Genomic DNA, 14,030 nt, shown 5'->3' with positions numbered 1-14,030 from the left:
CCATTCTGGCCTTGTATAGGTCTACAATCTTGTCCCTGACATCTTTGGACAGCTCTTTGGTCTTCACCATGTTGAGAGTTTGGAATCTGATTGACTAATTGCTTCTGTGGACAGGTGTCTTTTATACAGGTAATCTCAGCTCATTACCTATATGACACCTGGGAGCCAGAAATCCTGCTGATTGATAGGGGATCAAATACTGATTTCACTCATTAAAATGCAAATCAATTTATAACTTTTTCAAAATGTTTTTTTCTGGAATTTTTTGCTGTTATTCTGTCTCTCACTGTTAAGATAAACCTACCATTACAATTATAGACCGATCATTTCTTTGTCAGTGGGAAAATATACAAAATCAGCAAGGGATTACATAATTTTCCCCTCATTTGTGGTTAACAAATCACAAAATCCATTTCATGTGCCCCTCATAATCCCACCTTTGATGCTAAAGGGCAAATAAAACATGCCCTTTCAGCATCATGCAAAAGAAAATAATGATAAACAAAAACCTAAGGTATGTGGGCCAACAGCATTAGGGACTAAATGTGCAGAAGTGTCATTTTGGAAAAGAAGGAATAGAAGCTTTGTGGAAAACACCTCATAAAAATTGCAGTGTACAGAGCAGGCACCTTGAATAAAAGGAAACAAAGGAAAATCCCTAAAATAATAATAAGAAATAAAAAAGACCAAAAATTGATGTCAACTGTGTCAAAATAGTCAACTAGGAAGGAGTAAATTTTGTTTTAAAATGAAGGAAAAAGAGGCATCAACACATACCACAATATAAAATATGTAGGGCCAAATAGCAATTAGAGGCTTCAGTTGCTATTATCCCAATGACACTTGACAATAACATGAGCATAGATTACAAGGAATGCAGAAATAAGGAGGGCAATGCCAACTGAAAAAATCCCAAACCAGGGAAATACCGTGTATAAGATAACACTGTATAAACAGCAGGCCCAAACATCCAAAATTAACCATCCTTTGGAGTTGATCAGTTTGTTTTTCAATGTAGTAGAGACATTAAAAGTCCAATTTCAGAGAAATAGGACTTCCGGTTTGCCATGCAGCCGCCATGGACGCCTGGAAGATGAGCTTCGTCTCCCCCATCCAATTTCGCATTGCTGGGGGACCCTGAAAAGGGTTGAAAGTCGCCCCATAGAAGTGATCAGCAAGGAGGGGCCCTCGCTGGATTGCAGGAGAATGGTAGCTCTCCTGCTAGAGCCGGCGAATCCCTCCAAACTGGAGGACTAAAGACCAACCATAGAAATATGGCTTGTCACTAGGCTGTAGATAGCTGAAGTCACACTCACCATCTGGCAACTTCAAAACAGCATGGAAAGGACTGGATGAGATCTACCTCTTTTAAATCCTAATTGCCTTTTGTACCTATTCAAGCTGCTAAATTACTCTCCCCCCTGTGGAGAACGAAGGGGGGTTTCAGTCCTCCCTCTAGACACAGTGGCAACCGACTACCCAGGGGTGTTTAAAACATTGGAAAAGTAACTGGATTCTAATTGGGAATCTATTTCCTATAATTGGTGGATTAAAAGACTCTTCATTCTCTATTTCCTATTTTTCTTCAATTTTTATCCTCTATTTTTATTGAAGATCTGGGTTTTTTACTTTTAAAACAAAGAAAAAACTGAAAAAAACAAAATAACCTTGGAGAGACATCTTGTGGCTAAACTTGCTATTGCAATCTGTTATTGTGCAAAAAGAGACTTGGGTGACAGTCCAGAAAATAGATAAGATATACGTAGCCTTAAGAAACTTAGCTTTGCTCTTTACTTAGTGGATTTCTTGAATGTGAAGCCTTTTAGTTTAAATATACTATTATGGAAGATCAGAAATGTATTTTCCTTATGGAAGAAGAACAGGATCAAACTCTTTGAGATTCTTCAAACCTTACTTAAAGCTGGTGATGAAATAAGAAGCTACAGAAAAAAACCAGAAAGCAGCCCGGATATGCAAAAGCAAACTATGACTATAATTAAAGAATCATCTATGCAGGATACTACAGAAAAAGTGGAACAATGGAAGAGAAGATAAACAGTTCAGGACAAATATGTCAAAATGGAAAACCAAGGAGACCTCTGGATCTGCTAGTTCTCTTAAAAAATTGGCGACTGGATGGTTTTCTCAACGCCAAATAATAGATACAATAATCCAAGGAGACCTGCTCGATGACCCAAAAGCAAGGACATGGAGGATGATTTGGCAAAAGAAAGAAAGCCAGAATAAGCCTGAAAAAGAATGCGGTTTTGATTTATAGATGAGATTTAAAATGGAATATACTTAAATAGATAAGATAGGTATTATGAGAACTTAAAATAGAATATATTTAGGCAGACAAGATGTGTACTTTGAATACAAGATATTGTTATAAGTTGAGATAAAAAAACTTTGATTAAGTAAAACTTTAAAGTATAAACACTAACAATTAAATTTGAATATTGATTCATGTAGAAAGGTCCTAGGTAAAAGGTGACTAAAGCTAAAGCTTTATTGATGAAAGCAATAAATATGTCTTTGTCTTAAAATAGAATATACCTAAATGGACAAGATGTGTACTTTGAAAATAAGATACTGTTATGGGTAGAGACAAAGAAAATTTTGGTTATCTAAACTGTTTGAATATGGCTAGAAACAGATAGCTTTTAGATACTAAAAGAACATCATATTTAGAAAGATAGAATTCATACTTAAGATGGTGTACTTTTCTATGAGATGGGAAATATGAAAATAACAGGGTGGCTCTCAACAAGGGAAGCTTTTACTTATCTTCATGTAATCACTGTTGAGAAAATCATAATTTATAAAGATACTTTGAACACTGAAGGGAAAAGAAAATTGAAATAAAGAGTTGGGAAAACAGGGTATCAGCTTAATAAGGTGACTTCAATTGCAAATAAAATTGAGACATGAACTGGATAGAAAAGATATTGTAATCTAGAACTATTGTCAGTAGATATAATATTAGAAAAATATGATGAAGAACTATATACTTAACGTTGTGTGTATGTTAGATGTATTAATAGCAGAAAGAATTACATTTGTTTAGTGTTTGAAAAGTGAAGAATACCATTTGAAGAAGGGATTAAGAAAATGCCAGAATGTGTAGAAACTGACAGAGCAATATTGAAGAACAAACAAAAAGAAGACATAGAATAATTTTAAAATGTATTAACTAAAAAATGAACCCAGAGAACATGTTGTTTACTAAGCATCTATGATTTGTAAAAATAGAAAATCAATAAAACTCTATTAAAAAAGCCCAATTTCAGTATGTCCTATTCCCAACAAAAATGACCATTATGTGTGTGTGTGGGGGGGGGGGGGAATGTATAGATCTTCCTGAGTCATCCTAGTGCAGGGATAGGCAACTTCGGCTCTTTTAGGACTCATGTCCTAGTGACTAAGAAATAAGTTACATCAAGAAAAAAATGGGGCCATGAAGAGTTAAGGAACTCCTAACAAAAAAGGATGCCCACCTTAGGTGATATACACAGTCAGAAATCTGCAAGCTCCAAACATACAAGGTGAGAGGACATTTTAAGAAATTAGCCTTCAAAGTCAATAGGTGACATGGTGTAATATGGGCCATCTTGTTTAGCATGTTCTATGCCATGCAGTCCCTCTACTCTATAGAGCAAGCTATCCCTTTGTAGGAAGAAAGTGTAGATACAAGGTCAATTATCCTCACAAGTTACTACCCTCCCAATCTGCTATGCCCAACCTTCCGCAAGTATTCCCTGGAGGTTCACTTAATGGGGTTTCTCTAAGGTATAATTTGCCTATAAGTACATTTTAAAGACATGGAACTCAACAAAAAATACACATAATAAATTAAAGCATACAAGTAGTACATACATACAAATCAATACCCAAATGTTCACCATCTCACTATTCCATTAAGCTAATATAACATCAATCCTAGGACAGTGCAGCGATGTCAATCTTGCTGTAGCTGAAATGGTGATCAGTCTGTTCAGTATCTGTAGTGATCAATAGGAAAAGCCTAACCACATCCATTGTTGTACAGTTTTCAGTACTATGGAGAACTCTTCTCAAAGTGGCTAGTTTCACCACACAGGTTCCTATTAAAATCTACCATATTGGTTCCATATTGATGTTATCAGGCATTTTCTGTTCCATTGCCATAACTCTCAGTTGTGTCCGCCAGCAGGAAAGCAGGTTCTTCCTTCCACACATAGGATATGCAAACTGTTTCCCCTGGGGGTTTCACTTGCATAGACTAGATGAGATATGTGGTTTCCCTTGCTTAAATGACCCATCAGAGAGGAGACAAATCAGCTGTTAAAAAAAGACTTACAAAAAGTAATGAATGCTATAACTGAGTAGGTTGTTCCCTGCCTCTGAATCTGGTAAGACACCTGGACATCAGCCCGTTGCCACAGGTGCCAGAGAAGTCACAGATATAAGGAGTGCAAGCCACAGCTCACCAGAACCTGAAGTGTCCACCTTCTTTTTGCCACCATTCCTCATATTTCTTGTACTTTGTTGGTAAAATACCTGTAAATGGTTCAATGTCAAAGTCCAGACAGATTAAAATTCAGAAAGTTAGGGGTGGGGGAAAAATCCAAACTTAGTTGAACTTAACTAGCTATAATTAGGCTCAGGTACATAATCATGCAATGTAAAACAAAGCTGCTAGGCATACTTTTCCTCTCCTCTTACAAAGACAAGTCAGGAGAGATTGGCATATCAGCATAATTGCAGAGGAGGCTCTTATACTGTGATATGACTATATGCAGCCATCTAGAGCCTTAAGCAAGGCTGAGACCGGCCATTATTTGACCAATAAAAGTATTTATTACTTTCCAATTTCTTGATAACTCTGCTCATTAACAATTACCCATTGGAACAGCTTGCCTTCGGAAGTCGTGGGTGCTCCCTAACTGGAGATTTTTAAGAAGAGACAAGACAGTCACTTCTCTGAGATGGTATAGGTTCTCCTGCTTCAGCAGGGGGCTTGACTAGAAGACCTCCAAGTTCCCAGCTCTATTCTTTATTCTCATTAGAATATTAATTAGTTTTACTTACAATCAGAAGATTTACCTCTCTTCACAGTCAGACTTTCCGTTGCTCACTAAAAAAACAACTCACCAAATTTCTTTTCAATAAACCTCATCTGTATGGACACCTGCTCAATCTTTCTCTTAGTGCCCCTTTATAAGACTCCAATGGCAGTCTTCTGGACCTCAGATAAAAATCAATGTCAAAAGAAATTCTTCTGAAGAGTGCTTTTCCATGAATAATGATGTGCAGCCAGTAGTGAGATTCAGCCAGTTCGCACCAGTTCTGGCCCTAGGTTCTGCCTTGGTTTACCTTCCTAATAAGCAACCGAGTTGGAAGATAATTTACAAGCAGTTTATTACGGTACCCTGATATTGGGAGCTCTCTATGAAAAGGAGAGAACCCAAGACCAATTTTACATTCTTTTTGTAGGTAACACAAAAAGAAAAATGAGAGGAAAGTTAGTTGGACAAGATAACAGTAACCCCACTTTGCACAGAAAATCAACTCCAAAACTTGCTTGAAGTTAGATAACCAGATGCCAGTTGACACTAAGACACATTTTCCTATCAGGAGATAATGTCTAGAACAGACATGTCAAACACAAGGCCCGGGGGCCGGATCAGGCCCGCAAAGTGGCTTCATGTGGCCCGCGAAGCCATCCTGGAAACAGTGAGGGAACGGCCCCCACTGCCTTGGCCCTGGCCCAGAGACCCTCCTTCTGCCAGAGACCATCAGATCTGTCCCACTCCTGCCCAGGCCCCCATAGGCCCCCTTGATGCGAACGATGTAGAGCTGGCCACGCCCACCCAGTAGGCCATACGCACTCTAGCCACACCCACCCAGTAGGCCACGCCCACCCTGGCCATACCCACCTGGCTCCTTGAGGGCAACCGCAATGCTGATGCGGCCCTCAATGAAATTGAGTTTGACACCCCTGGTCTAGAATATTCTTCTGTGAATTATCTTTTCAGTTTAGGAATGTTAAAAGCTGTCTAATCAATACCTAGAACCGTAAGATAAAACCTTTCCTAAATTCCAATCTGTAATGAACATTATTTTAAAAGAGAGAAAAAAAAGTCAAATTAAAATACAAAATAACTGTTAATTAACAAATTAGAAAATCCATGTCATGTGCCCCTCAGTAGGGCTAACCAAAAGACATTGTTCACCTATTTTATTCTTTCCTTAACACATTTTCAAATATACGTGTTTTTAAAATGTGTAGAAATAAGGCCAATCTTGAATGTTGGAGGGTTTCTGAACTAGCAAGTAATAACTTGCTACTTTTTTTACCTTGATTTATCAGGAAAATATTTTTTTTCTGTATGATTTTTTCCATAAATAGCTGGGTGAAAGAAACAATCTTGCATTCATGCTTGAGCAGGGAACTGGACTGGAAGACCTCTAACGTCCCTTCTGACTCCGTTATTCTGTAATTCGAGTGTCAGTCCAGGTATTCTGTGAAATGTAATACTATTATTTTGATCTTTTTAGCTCCTTGAAAGAACTCGGGGCTCTGGAGGCAATGCATTCCGTGAATGACAATGCTAAGAAAATGGCATATTAATTAATGAACTCATCAGTTCTTTAAGAAGTGAATAATATAATGCTAGGGACCAAAATCGTGGTGAGCTTTTTAGTACAGGATCAAAGCAAAAAACATTTAAATGTTTTAGATGAAGCCGTAAGTAAATGTTGACATCATACATTGTTTCCTTGTCTGACTATGATGCCATTTCCTTTGGGAAATTTAAAGAATAATGTCAAGCCCTGTGGGCTTTCCACTTCAGGGAAGGGAAAGGGAGACAGTCGAGGGAGCCCGCGGTTGCACGGCAACTGCTGATGTCATTGCCTGACGACCAGGGAATCCCCCTTTGCCTGAGAATCCCTCTGCCTGACCTCCGAGCAGCTGAGGCTCCCGGCTACATGCCGACTGCTCTCTCTCTCCGGCCGCCAAATGGCTGAGGCTCCTGGCTGCATGCTGGAGATGACGCTGGAGGGGGGAGGCGGAGGCCAGCTATGCTGGTTTTAGGGATGGGCGCCGGATGCTGGCTGGTTGGATGGGGAGTGGAGCTAAGGGGATTGCCTGTATGTAAGGCACTGGGAGCAAGTCACTCCCAGTGCTGACTTTATTTTTGTTATTGCTCTATTGCTGTTATTTGCCATCAGTAAACACTGGTCAGAACGTTCCTGCCTAGTCAGCTACCTTGTTGACCATCATTAATCATTTGTGGAACCAGGCCTGGTAAGAACTCTGACAAATAATTGACAGTCTTCTCTACCATTGGTGGAATGATGGCTTCTCCTGATACATCCCTTCATCATACCATCCAAGAGGAGAAGATATGTGGACAATGTAGAAAAAGTGGAAACTCAAACAATTAATTCTCCAGGTAGGCTTACTAAGAGCATATTAATTAATGAATACATCAGTTCTTTAAGAAGTGAATCATATACTGCAAGGGACCAAAATTGTGTTGATCTTTTTTGGCACAGAATCATAGCAACTTTTAAATGTATTAGATGAAGCCTTAAGTAAATGTTGACATCATATATTGTTTCTTTGATTATAGTGCCATTTCCTTTGGGAAATTTAAAGTATAATTGACAGTCTTCCCTGCCATTGGTGGAATGATGGCTTCTCCTGATATATCCCTTCATTATACCATACAAGAGGAGAAGACATGTGGACAATGTACAAAAAGTGGAAGCTCAAACTATTCTCCAGGTAGGCTTAGTAAGAGCACCAAAATCAGTAAAGACAGTAACTTAGCAAAAGTTCCAGTCAGTCTGGAAGTGCTTAACTGTTCCAATGACTTTCCTGAAAATGCTTCAAAAACGGCTGTCATGGCAGCAGCAAGAGCATTTGTTCAGAAGAGAACAACTGTAGAACTTCTCTAAACTTCTATTACCACAATTTTCACTCAGATTCCTCTGAAACCTCCACAAGCGAATGGCTAAGGAGATTTAGGAGTTGAAGGCCATGCAACTTAAAGTTTTCTAAACACTGTTTTAGCATAGTATGTGAGTATAGCAGTTATGAAAGCTAATATTACAAGAGCTTATGTAAAATTATGTGATTCTTACTTTGCTCAATCTTATATGGCACCTTCATATTTCTTTAATGAAGGAGGTAAACCATTGTCTAAAAAGAAACCTCAGCAGAAGACCATATTTACGAGGGACCATAACATGCCTTGCCGTCTATTGTCAGCAACAGACCATAACATTAAAGAACTGAACAATGAAGTGGCTGTTTTGCGGAATCAATTGCGGACATTTACTGTGGAAAATAAATTCTTGAAGCGTCTTCAGACTCAACATTTAAAAGCCATCAGTAAATATGAAAATACAGAGATTAACCTGCCGGCCACACAGTCTAAGGAAGCGCTGACTCTGAGATCGCTTCTCAGGACATCTGAGGAAAAAGAGCGCGGGGCTTCCAAGAAGCTGAGAGAGGTTCAGGCAGAGCTCCTGAAAACAACAGACGCCTTGCGGGCGTTGCACAAACTTTCTCAAGACAAGACACTTGAAGAGAGAGAAGAACTAGAGCATAAATTAAATTCATATACCCAAAAATTGGAAGCAAGTGAGAAGAAAATCCAGGCAACATAACCATGGCTGCAAAGAGTTCTGTGGCATGTGTTGCTTTAATTTAAGTGAAAATTAAGAACTTATAGAGAGCGATATAACGCACCTCAGGGATCTGACCAAAACTATTGGCTATAAAAATCACCCTTTGATCCATCAGGGCTCTTCTCATGGCTACCAGACTTTCTCTGATTAAAAGCTCTCCTTTTGGGAGCCATCGCAGTGGTCCTTATAGGTGCTGTCCGCTGGTAGCTGTGCCAATGTCTACCTCCATACCCAGCTAGTTGTTTCCCATCCCAGACTCCATAAATAAAAAAACAAAGAGGTTTCCCTCATGATGTGCCCAACTGATTAAAAAAAATCAGCTGTATTCCCACTAAAGGTCCAAAGGGGCAATAATATAAGTGTACATATATTAGGCCCAAAATGGGGGTTTGAAAGAAGTAATCACACACACTCACCCCTATTCTTTCTATAAAATTAATAACAATAATGCAGAGGCATAGGACACAATCTAGCTATAAAAAACAGTATGGATTTTCAGAAGCAATTGAAAATTTACATCAAGCATATCTTTCAACAAGTCCCTTAGTCCACCCAAAGATAACATGTAGTAGAAGACCAAGGAACTGGCAATAGGGTGAAATAACCCACCTTACAGGAGATTCTGTCATCAGCTATGAGCCCTCATTTGCCAAATTTCCCAAGGAAAGACAAAAAGTTAAACTCCCAGTGAAGAAAACACTCCCAACATACCACCAGAATAGAAAAGGCTTCTTTTGAGAAAACTGTTTGGTTCAAACCGCATCTTAATACCAAATGATGGCTTGTATGTGTGATTCCTCTCAAGCTCATAGAACTAGAAAATATTAGATTCTAGATATCAGATACTATTAGAACTAGGAAAGATTAGATAGTACATATTAGTATCAGAACTAGGTTATATTAGATAGTAAATATTAGGTAGCATAAGAACTAGAAGATATTAGTACTTTCTATAGTTATTATTGTAATAAGCATCACCAAAAAAACTCTATTTTGTGAACTTTTCGCACATTTTTTAAAAATAAATATTAAAGGAATTTTTGGAAAAGATGTTTTATTATTAATACAAAACAACTTTTACTTCTAAATAAGATTCCCAGAAACCCCTGTACCCGGATTTGCAGGACTTACTCTCTTCATTGTGGGGCTGGGACTCAATCAAAGTAGGATTTATTAAAGGGGCCACGCCAGTAAAAATACAGGTTAAGCAAGGACCCCCACCATGCATTCCCCAATATAGAATTGCAGCTCAGGCAATTGAACCCATTAGGACATCCACCAAGGCATACCTGGAGCAGGGAGTCCTGCGGAAACGCACCTCCCCTTGGAACACCCCAATTTTCCCGGTTCAAAATCCAAAAGCTGATTCTGAGAGCAAACCTATCTTCTGCTTCGTCCATGACTTCAGGCTCATGAACTCATATGTAATACCCAGGACCCCAGTGGTGCCAAACTCTGCTACTATAATTACAGGAATACCAGCTGCAGCAAACTAATTACAGTGATTGACCTCTGTGCAGCCATCTTCAGCATCCCAGTGGATCCAACCTCTCAGTATCTGTTAGCCTTCATGTGGGAAGAGCAACAGTATACATGGACTTATCTTCCAAAGGGGTATACCAAATCACCCACTCTGTTTTCAAAAATTTTAAAGGCAGACCTGTCATCAATCAGCTTGCCATGAAATTCCACTTTAGTTCAATATGTTGATGATTTCTTAGCATCAGAAACTGAAAGAGACTGTAAAGCTGACACATTCCACTTGCATCGCTGCCTAGCAGAGAAGGGGCATAAGGCTTCACCTACAAAGTTCCAATACCTGCAAAAGGAAGTGAACTTCTTGGGCTATGTCATCTCTCTGGGAGCTCATAAGCTAGTCCCGGAACGGGTCAAGAACATATTAAGCATGAAATCCCCCCCCCCAGGACTAAGCGACAAGTCAGAGCTCTCTTAGTGTTTCTAGGGTTCTGCTGGCCCTGGGTGTTAGCTCAAGAACGTGGCCCCACACTCCAGCCAGTAGCCTACTACTCCATCCGGTTGGACCTAGTAGCCAGAGGAACAGTCGTGGCACTGCAAGCTGTGGCTGCAACCGTAGAGATTGTGAAATGATCAAAGGATGTAGTCCTCGGCCACTCTCTTATGCAACAGGGTGGAATAGAGCCTTGGTGGAGCAGTGGGCTAGTGCCTCCTTAAGAAACACCAGCTGCCTGCAATTAGTGCAGGTTCGAGTCCCACCAGGCTCAAGGTTGACTCAGCCTTCCATCCTTCCGAGGTAGGTAAAATGAGGACCCAGATTATTGGGGGCAATAAGCTGACTTTGTAAAAATGCCGCTTGGGGGGAGCAAAAGCCCTAATAATCAGACATATACAGAGAATGAAGGCTATTGCTAAGCACATTGATTTGTGCTTCTTAGATTGTAAGCCGCCCTGAGTCTTCGGAGAAGGGCGGGATATAAATGGGATTAAAATAAATAAATAAAAAAAATAAAAATAACCCACTTTATAGGAGATTCTGTCATCAGTTATGAGCCCTCATTTGCCCAATTTCCCAAGGAAAGACAAAAAGATAACCGTTAAACTCGCAGTGAAGAAAACACTCCCAACATACCACCAGAATAGAAAAGGCATCTTTGGGAAAAAACTGTTTGGTCCAAACAGCATCTTAAATACCAAATGATGGCTTGCATTGTGTGATTCCAGTGAAGCTCATAGAACTAGTAAATATTAGGAACTTCCAGAGGCTACTAATGGAGATTTAATGACACTTTATCACTTACCCAAGTAAAAGGTAACATGTATTTAAAGATATACGCTTTTTTTCTCTGACCTGTCAGGAATTGAAAGCCAACGTAGAAGTAGAAATCATACATTTCACTGCATAACTCCCCCTAGTATCTCATTTTATTTATCCCTATTTTAAATATTTGCTTAGGCATAATTAGCTATAGGCTGAAAGAAAGTCCCAGAGAACAAAATAGGCTTACTTTAAATGAGCATTTGGTGAATAGCACCTTGAACGCCTTCTGTATTAAGAGAGTTTTAATTTAAACTTTTAAATACCTTCAGTTTTAGCTATTTGTAAATTTGCGGTGACTGAGTGAGCTTCCATTGTCTTTTTCTTTGCAACTGCTAATTGGTGACTAAAAGAAATGATTATTAAGTTTAAGAATAAAAAGATCATTAAGCAATACTGTGGTTCTTAAGCAAGTCAAGGCATTCTTAGGGCCATTTTTCTGCCAGAAACTACCCCCAAAGTCTGGTTATTAGGGAAAAAACACTTCAATTGGCTGTAAAGACACTCATGTGACAGTGGGGTGATGCCACTGTAACTCTGAATGCAAAGCAACTGTTTGTTAAGCGAGGAATATGTCAGTCTGACATAGTGGTGAACGCAGGTGGAAAAAAGCCAGGAAAAGGAACCAAGGCCTGAAGGAAAGAACCAAAGTGTGGCCTGAGCACATGGCAAGCCCATCCCCATATCTGGCAACCAAGGAGTTGGGCCTGCATGGGTAGCCCCTCCCATCAACACTGAGAGATGAAAAGGAGTCCTGCGGCCTGCTCAGCCTTTGGAGTCATTTTAGGATCAGGAGTTGGCAGTTTCTGCCCCTCTGGCTAGTGCCAGGCAGCCTAGTTGTGGATGTGGGGAAAGTGTGGAGGAGTGTGTGTTTTTGTGTGTGTTGGTTTGTGAAAGACCAAATAGATCTAATCAGTCAAAGTCTGCTGTTATTTTTAATTAAAATGGGTGTCTGTGTGTTTTAAAGAGCCATTTTAGTACCTCAGCATTCAGTTGAAATTGGTTTGAGTGTAGCAATTTTCCAGAGCTGTAAGGATGTGTGTGAGTGACCATAACCTGAGTGTGAGAGCACACTTGTGTAATAAATACCTGTAGGTTCCCTGAGCAGCTTTGATATCTTCCACCATTAGGTGACCTTGCTGGAAGTAGAGACTCTTGGAGTTTTTCACTCATCCCCCCCAGGAACAGCCTTTCCACTACCACAAGCCTTCTTCCTAGAGTAGACAGAGGGTGACTGGCCCCAAATCCCCCAGTTTGTTTCTGTGTATGGTTGGCTGAAGATATAATGGCTACTTCACCCAACATGCCAAGACAAGGCTGACCATAAAAAAAAGTCAAAGCAATTTCTCATCCATGCATGCCAAGTGTTGAAGTTCAGGGAAGGTTTTGGTGGAGCTGCCATCTTTTTCAGGAGGTTGGAGGCTGGCAGTTCTGAGTCTGTTCACTGTTGGAAATCCCTTAAAATATGGTTTGTCAGCAGGCTTGGTGCTCCTACAGAAATAGGGAACTGCAAATGGCTCTATTATATGTAGGATTTTGAATTAACTCTCCAAAGACTTTCATTAAGGTTTTTAAATTGTTTTAATCTATTATAATGGTTTTGTCTGAATATTGTGATGCCCAGTCACATGCATGAGATGGACAGCTTTATAAATATGCTAAATAAATAAATAAACATTCCAGCAGTACTCTTCCTCTCTCTTTCCTGGTTTGTCTTAGATCCACGCATGGCTTATTGTGCTAGGAATGGTTGCTTGTTTCCTTCCTTAATAACTTTGTCCTTCTTGGGGACTCTGTTTATAAAAGTAGTCAGAGTGATAGCTATACTATTAAAGCTCTCCTGTTTGTCTCTGTGTAAGCCTTAAACGGGCAAAACAGTGTGTCAGAGGGCAATTGTTTTTGAACCAAGACACCTGAAATGGGCTTACTTACACTGGCTTCTGTGGAATTGAAATTGGGCAGAATTTATAAACCATTTTATGACCTAAAATTATCATAAGACATATTAGGACATAATACAAAATGTCACAAAATATTTCCTTTGGTCAACTGCTGATCTTTGACCACGCTATATAGTTCAACATGACTATTCTCAATATCTCCATGAGTTTTTAAGAACTTTTCTAGTGAAGACAGTACATTAGAAGCTCCCTTGTTGTTCAAGGCACTGAGTTAAGTGGTAAGGTGATATCTCTGAAAAAATGACCCAATGGGTTGTGGATTCTCTGGTATTAACTAAAATGCTGTATAGGACAAGGGAGTTGTAGGTTCAAGTCCACCTTCACTCGCAATACCTTAGGCAACTTTGGTATTTAGCGACTATCAATCAAATCAAATCAAATCAAATTATTAACCTGGAGTTTCTATTGGAAATCAATATTGGAGGAAATATGTAAGTCATGAAGAAAAAGTGAGATATATATCTAAGAAGTAAATAATATAAAACCTTTATTTATTTATGCTTCCCTAACTTGGATTATCATTTTAATCTATGTTCATACAATATTGGGAGAGATTAGATACAGTACATAGTTTATTAGACAGAGTAAAATGA

Source organism: Vipera berus (genome assembly GCF_964194415.1).
Source record: "Vipera berus genome assembly, chromosome: 4".
NCBI classification, from domain to species: domain Eukaryota; kingdom Metazoa; phylum Chordata; class Lepidosauria; order Squamata; family Viperidae; genus Vipera; species Vipera berus.
This window is presented reverse-complemented; position numbering follows the sequence as displayed.